At 43.2% G+C, this 23,960-nt stretch overlaps 1 long non-coding RNA gene across 1 annotated transcript in view; it reads right to left on the bottom strand.

Moving 5' to 3' along the window:
• The window catches only part of LOC139042515 (uncharacterized), a 45,825-nt gene extending 24,928 nt beyond the window's left edge, over positions 1-20,897 (bottom strand). Inside the window, exon 1 of the long non-coding RNA XR_011499301.1 lies at positions 20,512-20,897. This is a non-coding gene — a long non-coding RNA (uncharacterized lncRNA). The remainder of the gene's footprint in view (positions 1-20,511) is intronic.
• Between the last annotated feature and the right edge of the window lie 3,063 nt (positions 20,898-23,960).

The raw sequence follows: 23,960 nt of genomic DNA, 5'->3' as shown, positions 1-23,960 counted from the left end.
GTATATTGATGTTTATAAGTGAAAATGTCCCTGTTCTTAAATATTGATAATAAATTTAATATTTAAAAAGTAATAAAACCAAATAATAATATTAATAAAATCACTATACAGGTAAGAAAGATAGCCAGCAGGTACTCACCAGCTTTGCTGCAGGGTTTGTGAAATCGTTCTATTTAAATTGTCAAGTAGACATTATCCCAGGCCCTTCAAATGATCCCCACCATCACCCTGGCAGCCCAGCCTGCCCAGAACCTCTGTCAGACTGTACCATCATCCAGCGACTACAGGGTTAACACCTAACGACAGACCCCAAGGAGCCCGTTTCAGCACCACGGCCAGCGTCTGTGTGGCTTGGTGGGTGCCTGCACTATGCTTGTGAATTATTTTCACTACCATCTCTGTGTACAGTTCAAACAAAACACACGCCAGGAGCATTGGCCCTACAGGAAATCAGTTTGAGGCCTCTGATTTGTTCCAAATCTCCTTATTTATTAGTTATAGAAACAGAGGCCGAGACAGAAGAAGGTACTTGATTGAAGTCAAGATACAAGCCACTGACAGATCCCTGATAGGGACCCAGGACCCCAAGCTCATAGGCTGGGACTCTGTCCTCTTTGTCAGTAGCTACCAAACCTATGGAGGCTGTGGACTGTTAAAAACACATACTTCTTGGGGCTGGCCCCGTGGCTGAGTGGTTAAGTTCACGCGCTCTGCTGCAGGCGGCCCAGTGTTTCGTTGGTTCGAATCCTGGGCGTGGACATGGCACTGCTCATCAGACCACGCTGAGGCAGCGTCCCACATGCCACAACTAGAAGAACCCACAACGAAGAATGCACAACTATGTACCGGGGGGCTTTGGGGAGAAAAAGGAAAAAAATAAAATCTTTAAAAAAAAAAATAAAAAAAATAAAAAAAATAAAAAAAAAAAACACATACTTCTTTACTCTACCCACCCCTAGCAAAACTCCATAGTGGGCCCAGGCATGGTATTTTTTCAAAAGCTCCCCAAATAATTCTGATGAGCAGCAGATCTGCAAAACATCGCCACCAACTGTGCCATTGCACACCAACAAACTTTAGCCTGTGGAAGAAACTCAGAAAGAAGGGAGAAATCTCTGTGAACATATTATTTAAATAATTCTTATCAGAGACTCATGTAGAAGACGTGTGTATATATGTTAGGACCACAAAATGGTTTTTCCCAAGCCCCTTAGATCTGTCTTACTGTCATACTGAACGGAAGAAAATAAAAGGAGGAAATTTTCAAAGATTGATGGTGATTGAGCAGCAGAGGAATGAGGATAACACAAGCACCAGCATCAGAACAGGACAGACAAATTTCAGCCCTGTTGCTGACTAGTTGTACATCCTCAGACACCACACTTAAGGTTTCTGGGTCTCACATCCTCCGTCTGTCAAATGGGGAGAGCAATACTTACCAGGCAAAGTAATTACAGGTTTCAGAGATAAACCAGTCAATTCTGGATTATCTTGGCAGTGGATTCCTGAGAGACAGTAAGAGCCTCATCCAGAGAGCCAGGTGGATATACAGCTTCCACCCAGCCCACAGGGGTAGCAGCACAGCCTTATCAGCCCCTGCCCAATATCCAAGCCCAGTCACAAAGGGAAGGACAGCCAGGCCTCTGTGGTACCTTCACCACCTCTGATGAGCACACTGATGAGTCCAGTTCAGGTGTCAATAATTGACTCTGGAGGTTTGCTAGCAGTGATTTGCAATTACCCATGAATGACTACTGGTACACTCTGCAGGTAACTGTAGAACCACCCTTAGTCACTAGGTACTCTGCACAGTACCTGCCATATAAGGGCAGCCATTATGACCATGATTGTGATTGTAAGACATGGCATAGTGGCTCAGAATACCACTCTAGGAGCTGGAGGAGTCAGTCCGAGGGGCCAGCAGGAGCGATTCCGTAGGCAAACGGGTCAATTTGAGGAAAAATGACAACTGAGTCTTCCGATCCATGAACCAGTATCTCTGTCCATTTATTAAGATTTTTTTAAGATTTTTTTAAGATCTCCATGCGGAGGCACAAATCAACAACATCAAGCAATATGGAAAAATACATTAAATCTCCAGAACAGAAAGAAAGCAACAAATACACAGAAAACAATCCCAAAGAAAATGAGATATATAACCTAAATGACGATGACTTCAAAACAGCCATCATTAAGATTCTCAATGAGTTAAGAGAGAATTCTGACCGACAACTCAACGAGTTCAGGAGCTATGTCACAAAAGAGTTTGATACGATAAAGAAGAACCAAACAGAAATATTGGAAATGAAGAACACAATAGAGGAGATTAAGAAAAATCTAGATGCTCTGAACAGTAGGGCCGATAATATGGAGGAAAGAATTAGCAATTTGGAAGATGGCAATATAGAATTGTTGCAGGCAGAGGAGGAGAGAGAAGCAAGACTTAAAAGATATGAAGAAACTCTCCGAGAATTATCAGACACAATTAGGAGATGCAACGTAAGGATTATAGGTATACCAGAGGGAGAAGAGAAGGAGAAAGGGGCAGAAAACCTATTCAAAGAAATAATGGCTGAGAACTTCCCAAATCTGGTGAGGGAGATGGATCTTCAGGTGACAGAAGCCAATAGATCTCCAAACTTTATCAATGCAAGAAGACCAACTCCACGGCATATAGTAGTGAAGCTAGCAAAAGTCAACGACAAGGAGAAAATATTAAGGACAGCCAGGCAAAAGAAACTAACCTACAAAGGAACCCCCAACAGGCTATCAGCAGATTTCTCAGCAGAAACTTTACAGGCTAGAAGAGAGTGGAATGATATATTCAAAAATCTGAAGGACAAAAATCTACAGCCGAGAATTCTCTACCCAGCGAAAATATCCTTCAAATACGATGGAGAAATAAAAACTTTCCCAGATAAACAAAAATTAAGGGAGTTCATTGCCACAAAACCTCCTCTTCAGGAAATCCTCAGGAAAACCCTCATTCCTGAAAAATCCAAAAAAGGAAAGGGGCTACAAAACCAAGAGCAGAGGAGATAAGTAGAAGGACAACAACAGAGAGTAGCAGCTCTACATCAGAACAGATTAAACCATGGGACGAGAAACAAAGGAAACTGAAGAAAACCGGAAAACAAGACACAAAATGGGAGTGGTAGGCCCCCACGTCTCAATAATCACTCTAAATGTAAATGGACTGAACTCCCCAATCAAAAGACACAGAGTGGCAGGATGGATCAAAGAACAAGATCCAACAATATGCTGCCTCCAGGAAACACACCTCAGCCCCAAAGACAAACACAGACTCAAAGTGAAGGGATGGAGAACAATACTCCAAGCTAATAATGAACAAAAGAAAGCAGGTGTCGCTATACTAATATCAGACAAGGTAGATTTCAAAGCAAAACAGATAAAGAAAGATAAAGAGGGACAGTATATAATGATAAAAGGGACTCTCCACCAAGAAGACATAACACTTATAAATATATACGCACCCAACACAGGAGCACAAAAATTTGTAAAGCAACTCTTAATAGAACTAAAAGAAGACATCAACAACAATACAATAATAGTAGGGGACATCAACACACCATTAACACCAATGGACAGAACATCCAGACAGAAAATCAACAAGGAAATAATAGAATTAAATGAAAAATTAGACCAGATGGACTTAATAGATATATATAGAACACTTCATCCAAAAACAGCAGGTTACACATTCTTCTCAAGTGCACATGGAACACTCTCAAGGATTGACCATATTTTGGGAACCAAAGCAAACATCAATAAATACAAGAGAGTTGAAATAATATCAAGCATCTTTTCTGATCATAACGCTATTAAACTAGAAATCAACTACAAGAAAAAAGCAGAGAAAGGTGCAAAAATGTGGAGACTAAACAACACGCTTCTCAACAAACAATGGATCATTGAAGAAATTAAAGAAGAAATCAAATATTATCTGGAGACAAATGAAAATGAGAACACGACATACCAAATCATTTGGGATGCAGCAAAAGCAGTCCTAAGAGGGAAATTCATCGCAATACAGGCTCACCTCACTAAACAAGAAAAAGCTCACGTAAGCAACCTCAAACGACACCTAACGGAACTAGAAAAAGAAGAACAAACAAAGCCCAGAGTCAGTAGAAGGAGGGAAATAATAAAAATAAGAGCAGAAATAAACGATATTGAAACAAAAAAGACAATAGAAAGGATCAATGAAACAAAGAGTTGGTTCTTCGAAAGAATTAACAAAATTGACAAACCCCTAGCCAGACTCACCAAGAAAAGAAGAGAGAAAGCACAAATTAATAAAATCAGGAATGACAGAGGAGAAATCACAACAGATACCAATGAAATACAAGAGATCATAAGAGAATACTATGAAAAACTATATGCCAACAAATTGAACAACTTGGAAGAAATGGACAAATTCCTAGACTCCTACAATCTCCCCAAACTGAATCAGGAAGAAATGGAGAATCTGAATAGACCAATCACAAGTAAGGAAATAGAAACGGTAATCAAAAACCTCCCCAAAAACAAGAGTCCAGGACCAGACGGCTTCTCTGGAGAATTCTACCAAACATTCAAAGAAGACTTAATACCTATTCTCCTCAAACTGTTCCAGAAAATTGAGAAAGATGGAGAACTCCCTAACACATTCTATGAAGCCAACATCACTCTGATCCCCAAACCTGACAAGGACAACACAAAGAAGGAGAACTACAGGCCGATATCACTGATGAACATAGATGCAAAAATCCTCAACAAAATTTTGGCAAACCGATTACAGCAATACATCAAAAAGATTATACACCAGGATCAAGTGGGATTTATACCAGGGACACAGGGATGGTTCAACATCCGCAAGTCAATCAACGTGATACACTACATCAACAAAATGAAAAACAAAAACCACATGATCATCTCAATAGATGCAGAGAAAGCATTCGACAAGATCCAACACCCATTTATGATAAAAACCCTCAGTAAAATGGGTATAGAAGGAAAGTACCTCAACATAATAAAGGCCATATATGATAGACCCACAGCCAACATCATACTCAATGGACAAAAGCTGAAAGCCATCCCTCTGAGGACAGGAACAAGACAAGGGTGCCCACTTTCACCACTCCTATTCAACATAGTACTGGAGGTGCTGGCCAGAGCAATTCGGCAGGAAAAAAAAATAAAAGGAATCCAAATAGGTAACGAAGAAGTAAAACTCGCGTTGTTTGCAGACGACATGATCTTATACATAGAAAACCCCAAAGAATCCACAGAAAAACTATTAGAAATAATCAACAACTACAGCAAAGTAGCAGGGTATAAAATTAACGTGCATAAATCAGTAGCATTTCTATACACTAACAATAAACTAACAGAAAAAGAACTCAAGAACTCTATCCCATTCACAATCGCAACGAAAAGAATAAAATACCTTGGGATAAACTTAACCAAGGAAGTGAAGGATCTATACAATGAAAACTACAAGACTTTCTTGAAAGAAATAGGCGATGACATAAAGAGATGGAAAAACATTCCTTGCACATGGATTGGAAGAATAAACATAGTTAAAATGTCCATACTACCTAAAGCAATATACAGATTCAATGCTATCCCAATCAGAATCCCAAGAACATTCTTCACAGAAATTGAACAAACAATCCTAAAATTCATATGGGGGAACAAAAGACCACGAATTGCTAAAGCAATCCTGAGCAAGAAAAACAAAGCCGGCGGAATCACAATCCCCGATTTCAAAACATACTACAAAGCTACAGTGATCAAAACAGCATGGTACTGGTACAAAAACAGGTCCACAGATCAATGGAACAGAATTGAAAGCCCAGAGATAAAACCACACATCTATGGACAGCTAATCTTCGACAAAGGAGCAGAGGGCCTACAATGGAGAAAAGAAAGTCTCTTCAACAAATGGTGCTGGGAAAACTGGACAGCCACATGCAAAAGATTGAAAATTGACCATTCTTTTTCACCACACACCAAAATAAACTCAAAATGGATCAAAGACCTAAAGATTAGGCCTGAGACAATAAGTCTTTTGGAAGAGAATATAGGCAGTACACTCTTTGACATCAGTTTCAAAAGAATCTTTTCGGACACTGTAACTCCTCAGTTGAGGGAAACAATAGAAAGAATAAACAAATGGGACTTCATCAGACTAAAGAGCTTCTTCAAGGCAAGGGAAAACAGGATTGAAACAAAAAAACAGCTCACTAATTGGGAAAAAATATTTACAAGCCACTTATCCGACAAAGGGTTAATCTCCATAATATACAAAGAACTCACACTGCTTAACAACAAAAAAACAAACAACCCGATCAAAAAATGGGCAGAGGACATGAACAGACATTTCTCAAAAGAAGATATGAATATGGCCAATAGACACATGAAAAGATGTTCATCATCGCTAATCATCAGGGAAATGCAAATCAAAACTACACTAAGATATCACCTTACCCCCGTTAGATTGGCAAAAACATCCAAAACCAAGAACGACAAATGTTGGAGAGGTTGTGGAGAAAGAGGAACCCTCATACACTGTTGGTGGGAATGCAAACTGGTACAGCCACTATGGAAAACAGTATGGAGATTTCTCAAAAAGTTAAAAATAGAAATACCCTATGACCCAGCCATCCCATTACTGGGTATCTATCCTAAGAACCTGATATCAGATATCTCAAGAGTCCGTTGCACCCCTATGTTCATCGCAGCATTATTTACAATAGCCAAGACGTGGAACCAGCCTACATGCCCAGAAACTGATGATTGGATAAAGAAGATGTGGTATATATACACAATGGAATACTACTCAGCCATAAAAAAAGACGAAATTGGCCCATTCACAACAATGTGGATGGACCTCGAGGGCATTATGTTAAGCGAAATAAGTCAGTCAGAGAAAGACGAACTCTATATGACTCCACTCATAGGTGGAAATTAGTATATTGAGAAGGAGATCTGATCGGTGGTTACCAGGGAAAAGGGGGGGTGGGGGGAGGGTACGGAGGGGGAAGTGGTGTACCCACAACATGACTAACAAAAATGTACAACTGAAATTTCACAAGCTTGTAATCCATCATAACATTAATAAAAAAAAAAAAAAAAAAAAAAGAATACCACTCTAGAGCCAGACACACCAAGGTGCAGCTATTGACTTTGGACGTTATTTCCAAATGTCTCTAAGTTTGAAATTCATCATCAGTGAAATGAAGGCAATAATGGTATCTCTGCAATGAATTATTGCAAGGATTATATGAACTAGCATAGAAAAGGGTTTAGCATAGTGCCTAGCATGTAATAGATGCTCAGTAAATGCTCCTCTTGGTGATAACACCATTAATGTTAGTATTAATTTCACCATTCAACCTTAAGTTTGAGGGAGCCCTGACAACAGCATGTAAGATTTAGAGGTAGGACTAGCAGCCTAACAGGCCACCAGGGCCTAAGCAGGGGCCAGGCCTAAGCCCACAACTTACCCCATATACAGCAGTGTCCCATCAGGCCCCATGTGGTGCACACAAGTACCAAGGAGTACAGGAACCTCCTTCAAGTCCCTGAGTCCAGCAGTGGGGTGTTGCATCACAGTCTCAGCCCATAACCACCAGCAGGCACCTCCCAGCCTCAAACCCGTCAGAGAACCTGCTGGAAACTCATCCAACCACAGTGAGCCCTGCTCCTGGGGCTTGACTGAGTGAGGCAAAGGACGAATGCTGAGAGATCTCAGGCTTCTGGTGGCTCAGGAGACTCCAGGAAATGCCATGTGTGGATCCCAGGTCTCCACCCACCTCTTCTGCACAGATCTACACAACAGGTTACCTAGGCAGGCAGGCAGCCAACCCAGGATTCCAAGACAGAAGGCTTTGTGTATTTGATCTACATGCGTAGCCTTCCCTGACTGCTCTGGGATGCAGCACAGAGCCCAGTGACAAGGAGACAGGCTTCCAGAGAGAGATCGCTTGTATTCAGGGCCCAGCTCTATCTCATGCTCAGTGTGTCATTGTAAGGATCAGACAGACATGATTACATAAAGTGCTATAGATATCAGGATAATTGTTATTAACATTCATTATCATTACACAGTCTATGAATTTTCAGTCACAACACTCAATGTGCAAAAATGTAGTTTGCTATAATTGAACTCAATTTTTGAGTTAAGCTCCCATTTTGCCTGGTAAATAAACTTAATCTAGTTAACCCCAGGTAAAGTCATTCTCTCCCAGCTAAATGCAGAAATGTCAGGCTTCAAAGCCAATGTTTTCTCCTCTCTGCCCTCTTCTCCTAGATAGGAGATCTCAGCTATCCCAAGGCGAAGGTGAGGGACAGGGCTGTATTTTCATTGAATCTTCGTGTGGGAGAGCATTGAGTCCACAGTCACTCCAACATCCACATGTCTCCTTCGGACCCAAAGACTTTCCTGCCCATTTCTAAACTCAGATGCAGAAAACTTTTGGCTTCTTTGCCTCGCCCTTTATGAGGGGCTGTCACAGGCCCTTTGGTATCTACACGCACATTCATTGTTCCCACTGCCAAGTATTACTGCACTGAATTAGGATAGGAATGCTTTGGGGCTCCCCCAGACACACTGGGCAGTGAGTTTAGCACCCCTCTGCAGCAGGTCCCTCCAAACTCATTGAGGGTCTCTACAGCCACTAGCTGTCCTCAGGGCTCATCCAGGGCACAGGGTCACAAACCAAATAGACTTTGTCTCTGCCCTTATGGAATCAGTGACAGAAAACAAACAGCACACAGTGAACAAGTAAATGAATATGAGATTACAAATTGAGAAAGTGCTGTAAGGGAACAAATAGAGGCGGTGGTAGCAGAAAATGGTGGGGGAGGGGCTACTTAGACACAGTGATCAGGATCAGGGAAGGCTGTCTGCGGAGGTGACGGATATACTGAGACCTGAAGCAAGGGCAGGAGCCCACCCTGTGAAAGACAGGATTAGGGAGAGGGGATGGATGGACATTCCAGGCAGAGAAAATGGCATGTGGGGAAAAGTCCCTTAGCAGAGCCTGAGCTTGATGTGTGTTGGAGCACAGGGTCAGGGTGGCTGGAACAGAATCAGAGAGGAGGTGAGCAGAGCCTGTGGGTCATGGTAAAGAGTTTGAATTTATCCTAAGCAAAATGTGAAGTCATAGAAACGTTCATTTTCAGTTATTTTGTTTCTATCATTAAAGGATTTTAAACAAGGATGAGATGGATTTCTTGCTCCTAAAATATGTTAACAATCATTCTCAACACAGACAGTACAGCCACCCCCAGGAGACATTTAATAACGTGTAGGAACATTTTTGGTTGTCACAATGATTTGAGTGCACTACTGGCATTTAGGAATGCCCGGGGATGCTAAATACTCTGCGACATACGTGACAGTCCTTCTCAATAAAGAATTGCCCCACCCCAAGCCCTGGTGTTCCTGGTAAGATTCACCAGGGATCTGGCAGCTTGTGGAGGCAAGAGCAAAGGAAGGACAAGAGTAGTCGTGGGGGCGCTGGCTCAGTGGCGTAGTGGTTAAGTTCACACGCTGCACTTCAGCAGCCCGGGGTTTGCAGGTTCAGATCCGGGGCACGGACCTAGCACCACTCATCAAGCCATGCAGTGGCAGCATCCCACACAAAGGAGAGGAAGATTGGCACAGATGTTAGCTCAGTGACAATCTTCCTCCAGCAAAAAGAGGGAGATTGGCAACAGATGTTAGCTCAGGCCCAATCTTCCTCGCAAAAAAACACTTTTAAAAAAGAGTGGTCATGGAGACATCATTTGGATGGCATTGGTGTTGTCCAGGTGGGAAAAGATGATACCGAGAATAAGACTGGGGCCTCAGAGATGGAGAAAAGTGAAAAACTGGGCGGGTATGAGAGGACATTGTAAACTGGCCACTCTGCATTTCTTGTTAAATGAGACACAGTCCCAGAGTCTTTATCCACACCACTCCTAGTGGCCATTAGCAATTGTTTCCAGTAAATGATTGGAGCGAACCTACTTGGAAAATACCAGATTTGGGTAGTCATTCAGAGATAGAGAAAGAGAGCACGAAAGGAAGAAATGGGAAGTAAGTCTGGAAGGGACCCTGTGGGCAGGTTGTGATGGAATGACATCTGCTCTTCCTTCTTTTACAGGCTTCCTCTTGGATGACTGCCACCTCTCTTCCTCACTCCCACCCCTACCAAAGCCTCACAGCTGTAATTTGCATGTTCTCCACAATTCTTTTTTTAAAAAGCCCTAAAGACTTGCCTATCATTCAGAAAATTAGCTGTCATACATAATTAGGTTAATTTGGCATAACAGTCATCTGAAATGTGAACGGGCTATTAACAACGAAAGCAAACAGATGGAGTGGGTGTCCTTCCTCTGCTGAGCAGGGTGGTTAAGTCACGAGCTCTGCACACAAACTCCCATCATGCCTCTCCCAGAAGAGAAGCCAGCATGCTTGGACAGCCTTCACAGAGCCCAGCATCTCAGGAGAGCCCCACTCAGAAGCACTTATGGTAACCGATAACCCTGCGGAAACAGAGCCAGCATTCACCCCAGGAAGTGACCCAACCTTGGGCAAATTCAGAAACAATCCCATTCAGAATCAGTAACACTTACTGTGTCTCCTGTCTGCCTCTTGATCAACCCCAACCTGTATCCTCTTGTGGACTGACAAAGATTACAGATGGATCCCTAGGATGAGGACAAGTCAAGTTTTCCATTCATGGGGAGAAAGGAAATATACCAGGTGGGAAACAGATGCACGTAAGTGAGTTTCTTGTTAAGAATGCCAGATTCATTAGAATCTTTACCAACTGCAGCTTCTTCACGTCACACAGATGCCTACACATCATCGACCCTTCCTGAAGACTGCCTGCCCTCTTGCTCAGGCAGTGTGGCACTTCGATGCACACTCACAGGCATAAGTGCTCATATGATCACTCAGACATCTAGGAAAGAGTTTAAAACATACCTACCTTAAGCCAAGACATTGAAACTAGATATCAAGATAGGCCACAGTGAGGAAGCAAACCATCTTCCCTCTCTTGGTCCCCTGATTAATTGGCTATGGCTATTAAGTCTACCTGTCACACTAAATCACCTGAGGAGGTGTTTTACCTGGTTTACCATAAACCAGACTTTCTCTTAAGGATGTTCTTATCAAGAAAGCTTGCCTAATTATGTTCAGTCAATCATAACAGAAAGTGGAATGGGGAATCCATGCATTAAAAGGCAGTCTTTCAATGGTGCTTGACTAGTAGGGGCTAAAGACATGAAGCTGGACACATTTCTGAGCCAAAGACAAGAGGCAGAAGCCCCAGGACTAGAGATGGGCTTAAGGTCCTGCTGGTTACAGATTGGCACCTAACCAAGCGTCCTTTTGACTCCGGAGGTAAAAGCATAGCATAAGAGGGCAAACTGCTCAAGTCCCCACATATTTCTGAGTGGTAACATCACACACCTAGTTAGTATTATGTCTGAAATTGACCTTCACCAATCCATATTATCCATGCCACTATCCAAGACTGGCTTGTGGAAAGTTACATAAATAATTTTCCTATTCTAAATATATCTGGAGACTTGAATCTTTCCAGAATCATTTATAAGGTTATAACAGACACTATTGATGGCTCCAATTCCCTCAGTTCGCTTTAGGTCACCTGAAACTGTGATAGATGGTTCCAAAATGGTGACGGCCTCCTGCCTCAAGCTTTCGCACTTCTCTTCTTCACTGCCTGAGGACTTTCTCCAGCAACACCAGAGTTTACTCCCCTAAATGGAAGTGTAAACTGGAACTTCTGGTGGCCAGGGCACCAGGGACCATCCTCAAGAGAGATGGAAGGAAGGAAGTAAATGCCTTAAATTCCCTGCCTTCTGGTGGACAACTCCAGATGTACTCCACACAGTTTCTTATAGGGTCCCCGGACAGATGAATTCCCAGTAACCCACTCATTTACATACCTTTTACGGACCTGTCTCCCTTCGCTGTCTTACTCTTCCCAATCCCTCACTTGAGCTTCCTGGGTGCATCTCCGAAATAAAACACCAGCAGAAGTCCTAGAATGATAACCTGCTTCTGCAGGAATCCAAACTAAGACAAAGACAAAGGTAGTTTTAATCATTCCCTAACTGATAAACTTTATAATATGGTATTTTCTTACATGCTCTTGGAAATGTATGCACGCATATCTTTCTATGCAGATACATACATAAACGTTTTTAATGAATGAGGTTAAGTTATTCAATAAATGCAAAGATACACCATCCAGATCTTTTTGCCCCAGATGCTGGGAGTGCTGTCAAGGTCATCCTCTAGCTATCAGCCCACTCAAAGAATGCTTACCAGCAGAATGTGCCTAGCCCCTCAGTGAGTCCAACCCCCATATTGGGTCCTTGGCACTTTGGATAGGGGAGATCACAGAGGGGAAGACCAAGTGAAAGCCACTGAAACCATGCCTCCACCACTGGCCAAAACAGAAACTCTACGATGTCACATTTCAGGGAGGTAGGGTAGGTGGGGAGCTGGATATTAGCCACTCTTAGAGATCTTAAGAATGAAGGGAGAATGGTCCCTATCAGCTATTTATTTAATTCACTAATCTAGTCCTTGAAGAAACCAGATGGATCCTGAAGAATGACTGTAGACTCCTGCAGACATAGCCAAGTAGTGACCCCATTTGTTCTTAGGAGTAAACTCATGAAGAAATGTGTGGACCCTTCATAAAGAAAGAAGCAAAATTTTACTAAAGAGCATGAAAGAAGACTTGAATAAATGATGAGCCATATCGTGTTCCTGAAATGGAAGATTTAATATTTCAGAGATGGCAATTCTTCCCATATTTATCCACATTTTCACAGTCTCAATCAAATACCAAAAGACTTATTTTTAGAATTTGAAGACATTATTCTAAAATTAATTTGAGGAATAAATGAACAAGAATGGTCAAAGATGTATTAAAGAGAAAATTATCAGTGGGGAGAGGAGTGGCAGGATGATTCTATCATGGGATATTTAATTCACTATAAACCAAAATAATTCAAATAGAGACATATCAAGTTTAAAAATAATAAAAAGAGAATTCAGAGTGAAGCTTTAAAATGTCAAAGTAAGGACCTCCAAAAATTTGTTCCTCCGTAAAAGCAATGAGGACACTGGAAAAAAAAAAAATCAAAATCTTTTTTCAAAAGATTTTTCAGAACTCTGGAAATTAACCAAAAATTGTCAACATCTTGAGAGCATTTATCAAGAAAAACAGCTGACTCTTGGTAAGAACAGTGAACTTAGTGGTGTTTCAACTTGTCCTGGTCCCCTCCCCTTCCCCTCAGATCCACAGCAGCCTTGAAAACCAGAAGCCTTGAAACCATGGTAGCTGCTAAAACCAGCAGCCTCAGAAACAATAGGAGATAATTGTTTAACCCCACAGATGTCTGAGGGAGTAATACTTGTTGGGTAATCATGAGGCTCCGCACAAAACTTAAAAAAAAAAATTGGGGAAAGAGCTATTCATAGGAGGTCTTAAAAGTAGATTCCCACATTCCAGGGAATCTAGTAGGCCATGTGCATGCGCAAGGCCCTGGCATGCCCAGAAAAGACATGAGAGGGCCCTAACTTCTCACCTACCACTGATCTTGAGGCCCTGACAAGCAGGAAGTGAAGGCTAAGGTAGAGCTGCCAACTTCCTGAGCATTGGAGGGCTGCCCCCAACACAGAGAGTGCCCCTTGGAAAAGTGTAGATGACTTATTGGTTCAAGGAATTTAAGGAAATCATTGTCCAGTCATGAGCTGACCACTAAAATAATCAAACTGAGAAGTCAGTGCTCTCACATGACACGTAACACAGGCTTTACAGAATTAGTCCAGAAAAGTCACTAAACAGCGATAAATTCTGAGAAGAGGGAATGTCTGATTTCCAGAATTGCAAAATTGTATTATTTTAAATGTCCCATTTTCAGAAAAAAGTTATGAGACATGCAAAGAAACAGGGAAGTATCACACACACACACACAAACACACATACACACAAAAGCAGTCAATAGAAACTGGTTTTTAAGGGAGTCCGCATGTTGTACTTGGAAGACAAAGACTTTAAATCAGGTTTTATAAATATTTTCAAAGATTTAAAGGACACCAGTTCTAAAGAATCAAAGGAAAGTTGTGAGCATGATGATCACCATATAGACAATACTAATAAAGAGACATAAAATATTAAAAAGAGCCAAACAGAAACTCTGGATATGAAAAAGAACAAACAGATTTTTTAAATAAATCACTAGAGAGATTCAACAGCAAATTTTAGTTGAAAGAAGAATCAGCAAGCTTGAAGATAGATCAGTTGAGATTACCCAGTCTGCGGAACAGAAAGAAAAAAGAATGATAAAAATGAACAGAGCTTCAGAAAACCTGTGGGACAATGTCAGATATACAACAACATAGGTATAATGGAAGTCACAAAAGGAGAGCAGAGAGACAGGCAAAAAGAATACTTGAAGAAATAATGACCAAAAACTTCCCAAATTTGATTAAAACCATTTCTCTACATAGGTATGACACTCAATAAATTCCTATAGGATAAGCTCAAAGAAGTTCACACCTAGCCATGTTGCAGTCAAGCTGTCAGAAACAGAGTACAGAAATAGTCCTACATAGATCTGGGAACTTAGTGTACAATACAGGTGGTATTTTGATTCACCGAGGAAACCTGGAGAGTTCAGTTAATAAAGCTGGGCCATCAGATTAGTGACTTTGGAAAAAAAAGGCAATCCTGATTCATTCCTTTTTCCAAAATAAACTCGCAACTGATGAAAGATTTGAATACAAACAACTGAAAGCATAAAAGCACTGAGAAGAGGTTGCAGTCCCACACGGTGATGCAGGAGGCTCCCGAAGCCCCCTGCCCTGGACACACCAAGCATACAGCTGCCTATGGAGCAATTCCTCTGAAAGAAATCCATAACCCGCCTGAAGGACACCTACCTGAAGGGCCAAGGAGAAAATACCCACATGGAAACAGGTAGGAAAGGCTAAGATACACTCTCACCATAAGCTCCATTCCTCACACAGCAACACACGATTGGGAGGGAACCCCCAACTCCAGCTTCCCCTTGAGGAGTGAAGGTTTGGGCCTGACATCCAGCACCCCAACTCTTAAGACCTCTACCTGAGGGAGGGGCCCCCAAAATGCCTAGCTCTGAAAGCCAATGTGGCTTGCACCCACAAGACCCATAAGACGGTAGTAAATTTAAAAAATAGTTCTTGAGAGGCTCAGTGGGACTAGCTGTGGCTATCTCTCCAGGGCTCAGCCCAGAAGGAGGCCTGTCTCCCAATCTTTGCCTGAAAGAGCCCTATTTGTGCCCTTCAAAAGCTGTTGCCTGAGGGTCAGGCTTATTTAGCACACTTCTAGGGGCTGACTGCAATCCTCGCCAGAGACTGGGGATGTCAGTGAGCCATCTCAGCATCCTCCCTCTGGCCCAATTCAGGTCACTGGTGTCTCCCTGGAAGGAGTCTCTGCACACATCTGTCACCCAGCTTTTGCAGCCGCCACCCAGAGGATGCAATCCTCGATCACTTGCCTCTCGTGGCCAGCAGAGCTTGCTTTCACCAGTCCCACAGGACTGTAGCAAAGAAAGAAATAGTTCTTAACCAGCTATCCTCCAAGGGCTCTGAGCAGAGGGAGGAGACAGAACACTCATCTTCCGGTCATTCACTGAAAGAGGCCTATTTGCATACTTCAGAGTGCGGGCTGAGGGTCCAGCCTCCAATCAGCCTGCATCTAGTGCTGATAAGACTATTCTCTTTGGGAGACTGACAGGTCTTGGCAAACCCTCAACTACTGGAGGCCACTAAGAACAAAGAGGGTGGCTTGGATGATCCAAAGGTTTGAGTGACAACCAAGAGCTCGGGTGAGGCTGAATGGTAAGGTCAATCTCCTGCAGGAGACCATGCCATCGAGACCGGGAGTGGTGGCTGTTTTATCAAATGCACAGAAAACAACACAGAGCATCAAAGAAATCAAAGAAATAAAGGATCAGACAACAAAAGCAAAGATAAGCAAGTGGGACTATATCACACTAAAAAGCTTCTGCACAGCAAAGGAAACTATCCACAAAATGAAAAGACAACCAATGGAGAGGGAAAAATATTTGCAAATCATATGTCTGATAAAGAGTTAAAATAAAAAATATATAAAGAACTTGTACATCTCAATAGCAAACAAACAATCCAATTTAAAAGTGGGCAGAGAAACTGAATAGACATTTCCCCAAAGAAGACAGACAAATGGCCAACCGGTACATGAAAAGATGCTCAACATCACTAAAAATCATCAAGGAAATGCAAATCGAAACCACAATGAGATATCGCCTCACGCCTGTTAGAATGGCTATCAGAAAAAAGACAAGAATCTAAAGACACCATAAAAGACAGAAAAGACAAGAATAAAGACAAGTGTTGGCGAGAATGTGGAGAAAAGGGAAGTCATGCTGTGTTGGTAGGAATGTAAATTGGTTCAGCCACTATGGAAAATAGTATGGAGGTTCCCCCCAAAATAATAATAAAGCTTCCATATGTCCAGCAATCCCACTTCTGGGTACATAGCTAAAGGAAGTGAATACAGGATATCCCAAAGATATGTGAAACACATAAGACTTAACACACGTGTGTTTACAAATCAGAAAAGAAAGGCATTCACAGAAGAAAGAAAAAGCAAAATAGCTAATTAACAACAACTATGGTATATCACTCATATTTAAAGACAAAATTGAAATACAGTCCAATGTAATTTTCACATATCAGATTATATTTTATCTTCTTTAAATTTATGTCAGAGCAGACAAGGATGTGGTAAGTAATTATTGTGATAATAATTTTGCAATATACATGCATATCAAATTATCGCATTTTATACCTTAAACTTACTCAATGTTATATGTCAATTATATCTCAATAAAACTGGAAAATAAAAACTTAGAAAGATATGGTAACTAAGAATAGTCCTGGACAATGTGGGGGATCAAAATTTGCCACCTCAAAATGTGTCTCTTTGGTTTGATTATTTTTAAGGATAAAAGACTTCGAAAGAAACTTCAAACTTTCCCCTAGCTGCCTGAAAGAACTTAAGATAGAAGGCCTGTCCCAGGAAGGAGCTGTCGCCATAGAGAACTCTAGGTGTGGTAGACAGGAAGGCACCTGGCGAGGCCCATGTTTACCCAGCTTAGATGGCCCAGCAAACAACAAACATTCGTTTACCAAACATTTGCTTCTCCACCTCCGTGTGAATTGCCTTCTTCTCCTTTGGAGTCCCAAATCACTACCCCCAACATCCTCCTTTTGTCCTTAGCTGAAGGTGGTATTTAAGATAGCAGCTTTTGCCATTTTGGCAAGTTACTCAGTTTTCCTGCGTTTCTCCCATGTATGCATGTTATTAAACGTTGTTTGATTTTCTCCTGTTAATCTGTCTCATGTCAATTTAATTCCTAGACCAGCCAGAAGGACCTAGAGGGCAGAGAAATAATTCCTCCTCCCCTGTGACAGCAATTTGGTAATATTTACATTAACACTTTTGCTGTTTATATTCTGCTTCAGTGTTCCCACACACAGCTATTTTAGCCTGTAGAAACACTTATACCAAGTGCAAAAAAATATATCCAATAGAATGTTTATTACAGTGAAGTAACAGTAAAAAATTGGAAAAACCTAAATGCCCATCAACAGATTTTGATCAAATTATCTGTGATTGATGATGATGATATTTAATATGTTACCTACCTTTAAAACTATATAAACTTTAAATATGTTAATCACAATGGCTGTCTCATAGACTACAAATATGAAAACATTTCCTTTACTACTTTATTAACTCTATGCCAAGACTTCATCTCTGAAAGACAGAATACACAAGATGCTGCTGAGAGGCAGAGGGATTGGAAAACAAGAATCAGAGAATATCAGAGTTGGAAGAGCAATTAGAGACCATCCAGTCCCCTATTTCATTCTTCATTGGGAGAATTACGACCCAAAAAGGTGAAGTAACTTGCCCAAAGTCACACGCTGATAGAGAAGCTGTAAGACCTCAGGGCTTCTGACTGCCAGTTTGCTACCCAACATAAACACAGGTTCATTTACAGCCACACAAGAGGCACCAAAAGAAAAAAAAATGAAACTCTAGGCTTGTGGCAAGGAAAGGGGCCTTTATCGTTGAAAGGCAGGCAAACCAGGAGATGGGAGTTAAAACCCAAATCCACCTCCTGGCAGGGAAAAAGGTAGGGTTATTTTTGTTTGTTTGTATTTTGGTGAGGAAGATTCACCCTGAGCTAACATCTGTGCCAATCTTCCTGTTATTTATTTTTCTTTTGCTTGAGGAAGGTTCACCCCGAGCTAAGGTCTGTGCCAATCTCCCTCTATTTTGTATCTGGGCTGCTGCCACAGCATGGCTGACTCGGTGTAGGTCCGCACGGGGATTGGAACCCAGGCGGCTGAGGCAGCATGCACTGAACTTAACCGCTTTGCCACAGGGAAGGTAGGGGTTTGACCTGGGGCTTTAGGTGGGGGAGAGGGAGCATGGGGCCGTGCTGATTGGTGCCTTCCCACCAGCCTGCATCTGGCCTGGTGAGGCTGAATCTTGGTGTCTGGACATGGACTTCCTGGGAAAGAGAGCTCACTCTTACACTCAGAAGGGACAGAAAGACCTGGTTAGTTTTGAACAACCGTTGATTATGCTGAGTACCCGTAGCTGCATTTAGCAAAGCTGATCTCAGAGTCTTTTGTTCTGGGGAAGACTTTTTAACTTCTTTGTTCTCAGCTTAAAGTTTAGTCTTTTGCTCCCAGAAAAATTGTAAGCCACTTGGGGGCAGCTCTTTTCTCTCTCCCTGGCTTCTCCTCCTCCACGATTTACACAGCAGAGTCTTGATGCATAGGTTACAGAAGGAAGACCAAATGGTTCAATTAAATGATTGACTGATTCTCATCCAGGCAAACTGCTTGTGCTGTCGAGACATAGGACTTCCCGTTATGACCTGTCTGCCCTGGTCATTTTAACAATCAGATCCACTGAATGGCCAGGCATACATCGCTTTCAAAGCAGTGACTAGAGTCAAATAGCTAAGTGCCTCCAGGCCAAAGATCTCTCCACATCATAATGGAAATTTCTTAAGGGGTCCTAGGAAGACTTTACATATAATTCACTGAACCTTAAGGCCAACATTTGAACTATTTTCTACCAAGTCCTGTCTGTTACAAGACTGGTATAAAGCATTACCCTGGAACTCAGAAAGTTTATCCCCAATCCTGTGCTTTCTTACTGTAGCAAGACACAGACTGGATGTTCTGTTCCTCTTGATGGCACTTTTCTGTCTGCTTCTTCCAGAAACAAATCCTGAGACAAGATTCAAGAGTAAGACATTTATTTGGAAGGTGATCCCAAGAAACACAGGCAGGGGAGTAGCAAAGTAAGACAGAGCAGGAAGTAACCAATAAAGGGTAGGTGACTGAGCTGATGACTGCAGCAGGCAACTGGGGCTCGACCCTTGTGGGGAACTCTTGAGATCCAGCCTAGCAACAAGAGTTATCTCCACAGAGGGTAAGGGAGGGGGCATCCGCACACCAACTCAAGCTAGCTGCCCGTTGTAAGCTGTTCGTGGGGGTGTATTATGAGAGAGCTCTCAGGCAGTTGGAAGTCTGCACTACAATGTTAAGACCCAAGGGTGTAGGGTGGGCCACAGGCGTTATCTCCCACAGATATTTTATCAGCAAAGGAACAGCTAAATTTCAACTAAAAGGAGGGACTGAGTGAGAAAGAATTTAAATCTTGAGATAGGGCTTTAAGCCCCACCCCAAATCCCCACCCCCAGATTGTACTTATTGCCCAAAAGGCCCACCTACCCATTCACTAACTTCTCCAGGTCCCCCAAGCAAAGAGAGACATAAAAACCGTTTCAGGTTAATCAGAAGTAAAATATTTTGCATAATAAGATCACTGTGGATAGTAATTGGAGCTACTCCATGGCAGAGAGTGTGTGCCTGAGTGCAGAGCTGCCATATGCATTTTATTGGTACTGAGAAGAGGTAATTGAAGCAGAGCAGTTTCTCTCTATGGTGGGTAAATGGGCTTTAGCAGCAACAGCAGGAACCTCATTATCACCTGGGGACTCTGGGCATGCTCCATGAGAGAGACCATCTGTGGCCATTTTTGAGGATGTGCCCCCAGCACTGGGCAGGCTCCACAAAGAGGGTCGTGGCACCACTTCTGAGTTCTTCCATCCCTCGCTGACCCCATTGCGCCTTGTGCCAAGAGGTTCTCTCCCTCATCATCATTCAGCCACAGGGCAGTCATGGACAATCCCATTTCTCAAGGTGGGCCCTCTACCTCCAGGGTCTCTTGGTCTGGGAGAGCAATCACAGGAAAATGGGGCCCTGGAGGAAGGGGATGAGTACCTCGTAGTTCCAAGTTAAGAGCAAGGAGAAAATAAAAAATTCATGAACCAAATCATTGGTTCATAACTCACCTTATGATGCCAGCTTTGTTCCAAGTGCAGGAGATGAAAGGAGAGGAATGCTAACAGGGCAGCTGTTACTGCTCCAAATGGGCAGGCAGGCAGTTCTGGCTACAGGGCTGCTGGGGGCAACAGTCTCTGGCTGATTGATTCGCCACTGCCTTCCATTAAGTTGCTGCGCATTGCGAGGCTCCCTTTTGGACACTGGTCATGCACTTTATTTGAAAGGAAATCTTCTTGGTGGGGAGGAGGAGACAGGCATGTGATTTATTGACTGCTCAGGCAGCAGCGGCTCTGTGCTTCAGACTCCCTGCACGTCTTTCCTGCTGTCTGTGCCTCGTGTACCTTATAAGACAGGACTCAGGAGTCGGGGAGCAGGAGAAGGCAGAGTGGGCAGATTCTGCATTTTATGGAACTTCTGAACCCTCCCATACCCACCCAGCGATATTTTCACAAGATACAGAGGTCATTAGGAGATGAGGGAGGAACTAAAAGAAAAAAAAACAAGGAAACATGAAACTTTGCTCTTCAAAGAGTAGAAAAGTCAACTCCATGTGCCACACGCATCCACAACTTCCAGGCACAGTTAGAGGCTTTTGCCCAAGTGCTTTTCAAAGGCAAATTAACCTGCCTTTTCATGGGTCCTGTGTTTTTGTAAAGTCCAGGAGTCCCATGGGGCATAACTCTCCAAAGTGTGCCACCCGCAACTCCGCAATCTGCCCGCAGGGCCCCTCCTTTTCCCACCCCTCCAGGGGAAGCTCTGGGTGCCTGCCCTGAGTGAATCGTGGCCCACCACCTTCACAGTGGTCTCTGCTGCTCTCCTTTCCCACCAATGACACTGCAGTCAAGATGCATTCTTTTTAGTCTCGTGAAGTTACCGTGCACGCCCTTGCCGTCTGCTCTAACTGGGCTGGGTATCTCCTGGCTCTCCACTTGCGGAAGAGGAGCTCTTTGACACTCAGCTCGACTGCCTCCTCCCCACAAGGCCATAACAAGCCCTCTTCTTGTGCTCTCCTTGTGCTTGCCGGTCCCTCTGGTGCAGCTGTCAGCGGCCTCTGCTTTGTGTCCTACCTACTGGAGCAACACAGGTCTCCTCTACCAGGATCTGCAGATCCCAGATGCAAGGATCACACTGGTCAAACGTGTGTGTGCGTGTTTATCATGTACAGGTGTATGCACATGCACACATATACATATATACAGTAGGCACTCAACAAATTCTTGTTGAATGAATAGATAAATGAATAAATATTTGCCTGAGCTTTCTATGATGTAACATTCTTACCTTCACTAAGATTTGAAACATCAAGGGTGAACGGCACTGGCTGAGCAACTATTTTCCAGACACTGCTATTGTAATCTACACATATGTTTCCTCATTCTGATACTTAATCACATTGTGGTCAGCGTGAGGTATAATCCCGATGTCATCTAGGTGTACCAGTCTGTGAATAAGAAGGCAAGTACCAGTAACATTTAAGTTTGAACCACCTGCTGAGTGAGGAACATGGTTTTCCAGGAACATGGGGCCTCCCAATATCACCTCCGGGTATTTCTAAGAGTTCCCCTGAGGATAGTCTCAGGAGCCACAAACCTGGCCCAGCTACGTCTTCACTGGCCCAGCACTGGACTGACTCCCAGCCTGCCCGTGGCCAGACGCCCATCAACGTGTTTGCAAAGTGTACACTGCTTCCCAACATCTCAAAGCCACCAGACACACTGGGGCCCGTGCTGGACGAAGAGAATCCTGCCTCCAGCCACGGCACTCTTCATGGTCTGTGGACATGAGCAGAGTGGCTTCGGGGCCCAGTTCATAAGACTTTTGTCACACCACTTCTGTGGCTTCTGGTCCCGACTCGTGTGGCCATTGGACTCACATCTGACCCGGAGGCTGAGCAAGACATCCAAGATGCAGCCCCTCATTATCCTTATCAGCATGTTCCAACACCAACAGCAATCTCCTCCCAGCCTCCCAGTCATGAAACAAAATCCCCTATACATTCAACCCATGTGGTGGAAAGCAGAGGTACAGAGCAGGGGCACGTGGGCAACCCCAGCAGCCTGAGCCCTGGCCCGCTTGCCGACGTGCTCTGCCAAGCAACCGTCTCTAATAGGTGCAATTACACTTGCCAAGCTCTGGGCTCCGTGCTCTACATTCATTTTCTCATGTTAACTCTTGCCTCAATTCTGTGAAGATACCTATTATTTCCTCCCATTTCCAGATGAGAAAAGCAACAAGCAGGAGTTAAATAAGTTGCCTGAATTCTCAAAACTAACATCAGGGTTGGAATATGAATCCAAGCCCATCTTACTCCAAAGCTGTGCTTTTAACAATAGGATCCACTACTTCTCATGTTAGCCTTTTCCCTCTAATTAACCTGTAAGTTTCTCCCAAGCTGTTCGGATATTTGCAGTTCTGTTGTTCATGGGGCGGATCCTTGTGCTGAGCAGGAAGTTGCTGAAGTTACAATCCCGAGGTCATTCTAAATTGCAAAGGGAAGTTCCCCTCCCCAGAAGCCCATTACTTCTCTTGGGAGCTCCCTATCTCCTTCCTTTAAGCAGGAAATATACATCAAACAAGACCTTTAATTAGCCCTCACCATTCGCTCCTACATCCTGTAATAATTATCGTTGGCGATGTCATTCTGAGTCCCCTGGGTAGCATGGATATTATGGACTATTAGAGGCTGTTCTGAAAGCTGGCCGGCAGTCTGATTCATATTAGGCCAATTGCTTTAACTGAAATTAAAATCTGTCAAGGATAGTTGGACGATGGGTCTTGGCAGCTGACAGGAGCCCTCACCGAGCCGAGCAGAACTCCCTCGGGGAGCGCAGCCGTCTCGTCTCAAGGTGAAGCCTGGCTATTAGTGAGAGACCAGACTTCGAAGGGACACATTCTCTGGATTTGTAGCCCTGGACAGACCCCCTGGCTCTGGTAACTACCTCCACTGGAATCCACCCGGGCAGTAAGTGTTCCGTTCTTTTGCACGGCCTTTGGGGGTTCTCAATGACGACCGACGTTGAAAACACGGAGCCAGTGGTCATGGATTTTACAGTTTAGTTGTTATAACAAGTCTATTAGTTGCCTGCCTAACATCTATTTCCCTCATTTTTAACAAAACGCTGGGTTTGTGGGAGCAGCAATATGATCTGCTAAAAAGAACCTTTCACCCAGTCTCGTTTTAGCGAAAGCCAGTCGGGTGACACAGTTATGGGGAATGAGATCAAAAGGAACTCTGCTTCAAGATTTCTGGGAAAACTCTTTTCTAACAGAAGGAAATGGATATGGTTATGCTTCCTTCGTCTCTGCCTCTCCTGCTTGGAGGAAGCCTGCATTTCTGGCAGCGCCCAGTTACCTCGCAAACATGAGGAAACGAGCGCAAGGGTGGAATCAGACCTGCTGCAAATGGCAGAACAGCACCGTCCAAAGTGCACAGCTCCTTGAGGGCACAATCTCTCAG

This window comes from Equus asinus, chromosome 29, assembly GCF_041296235.1.
Source record: "Equus asinus isolate D_3611 breed Donkey chromosome 29, EquAss-T2T_v2, whole genome shotgun sequence".
Classification (NCBI taxonomy): Eukaryota; Metazoa; Chordata; class Mammalia; order Perissodactyla; family Equidae; genus Equus; species Equus asinus.
Note: the sequence above shows the minus strand (reverse complement) of the source record. Positions and strands in the feature narration are given on the sequence as shown.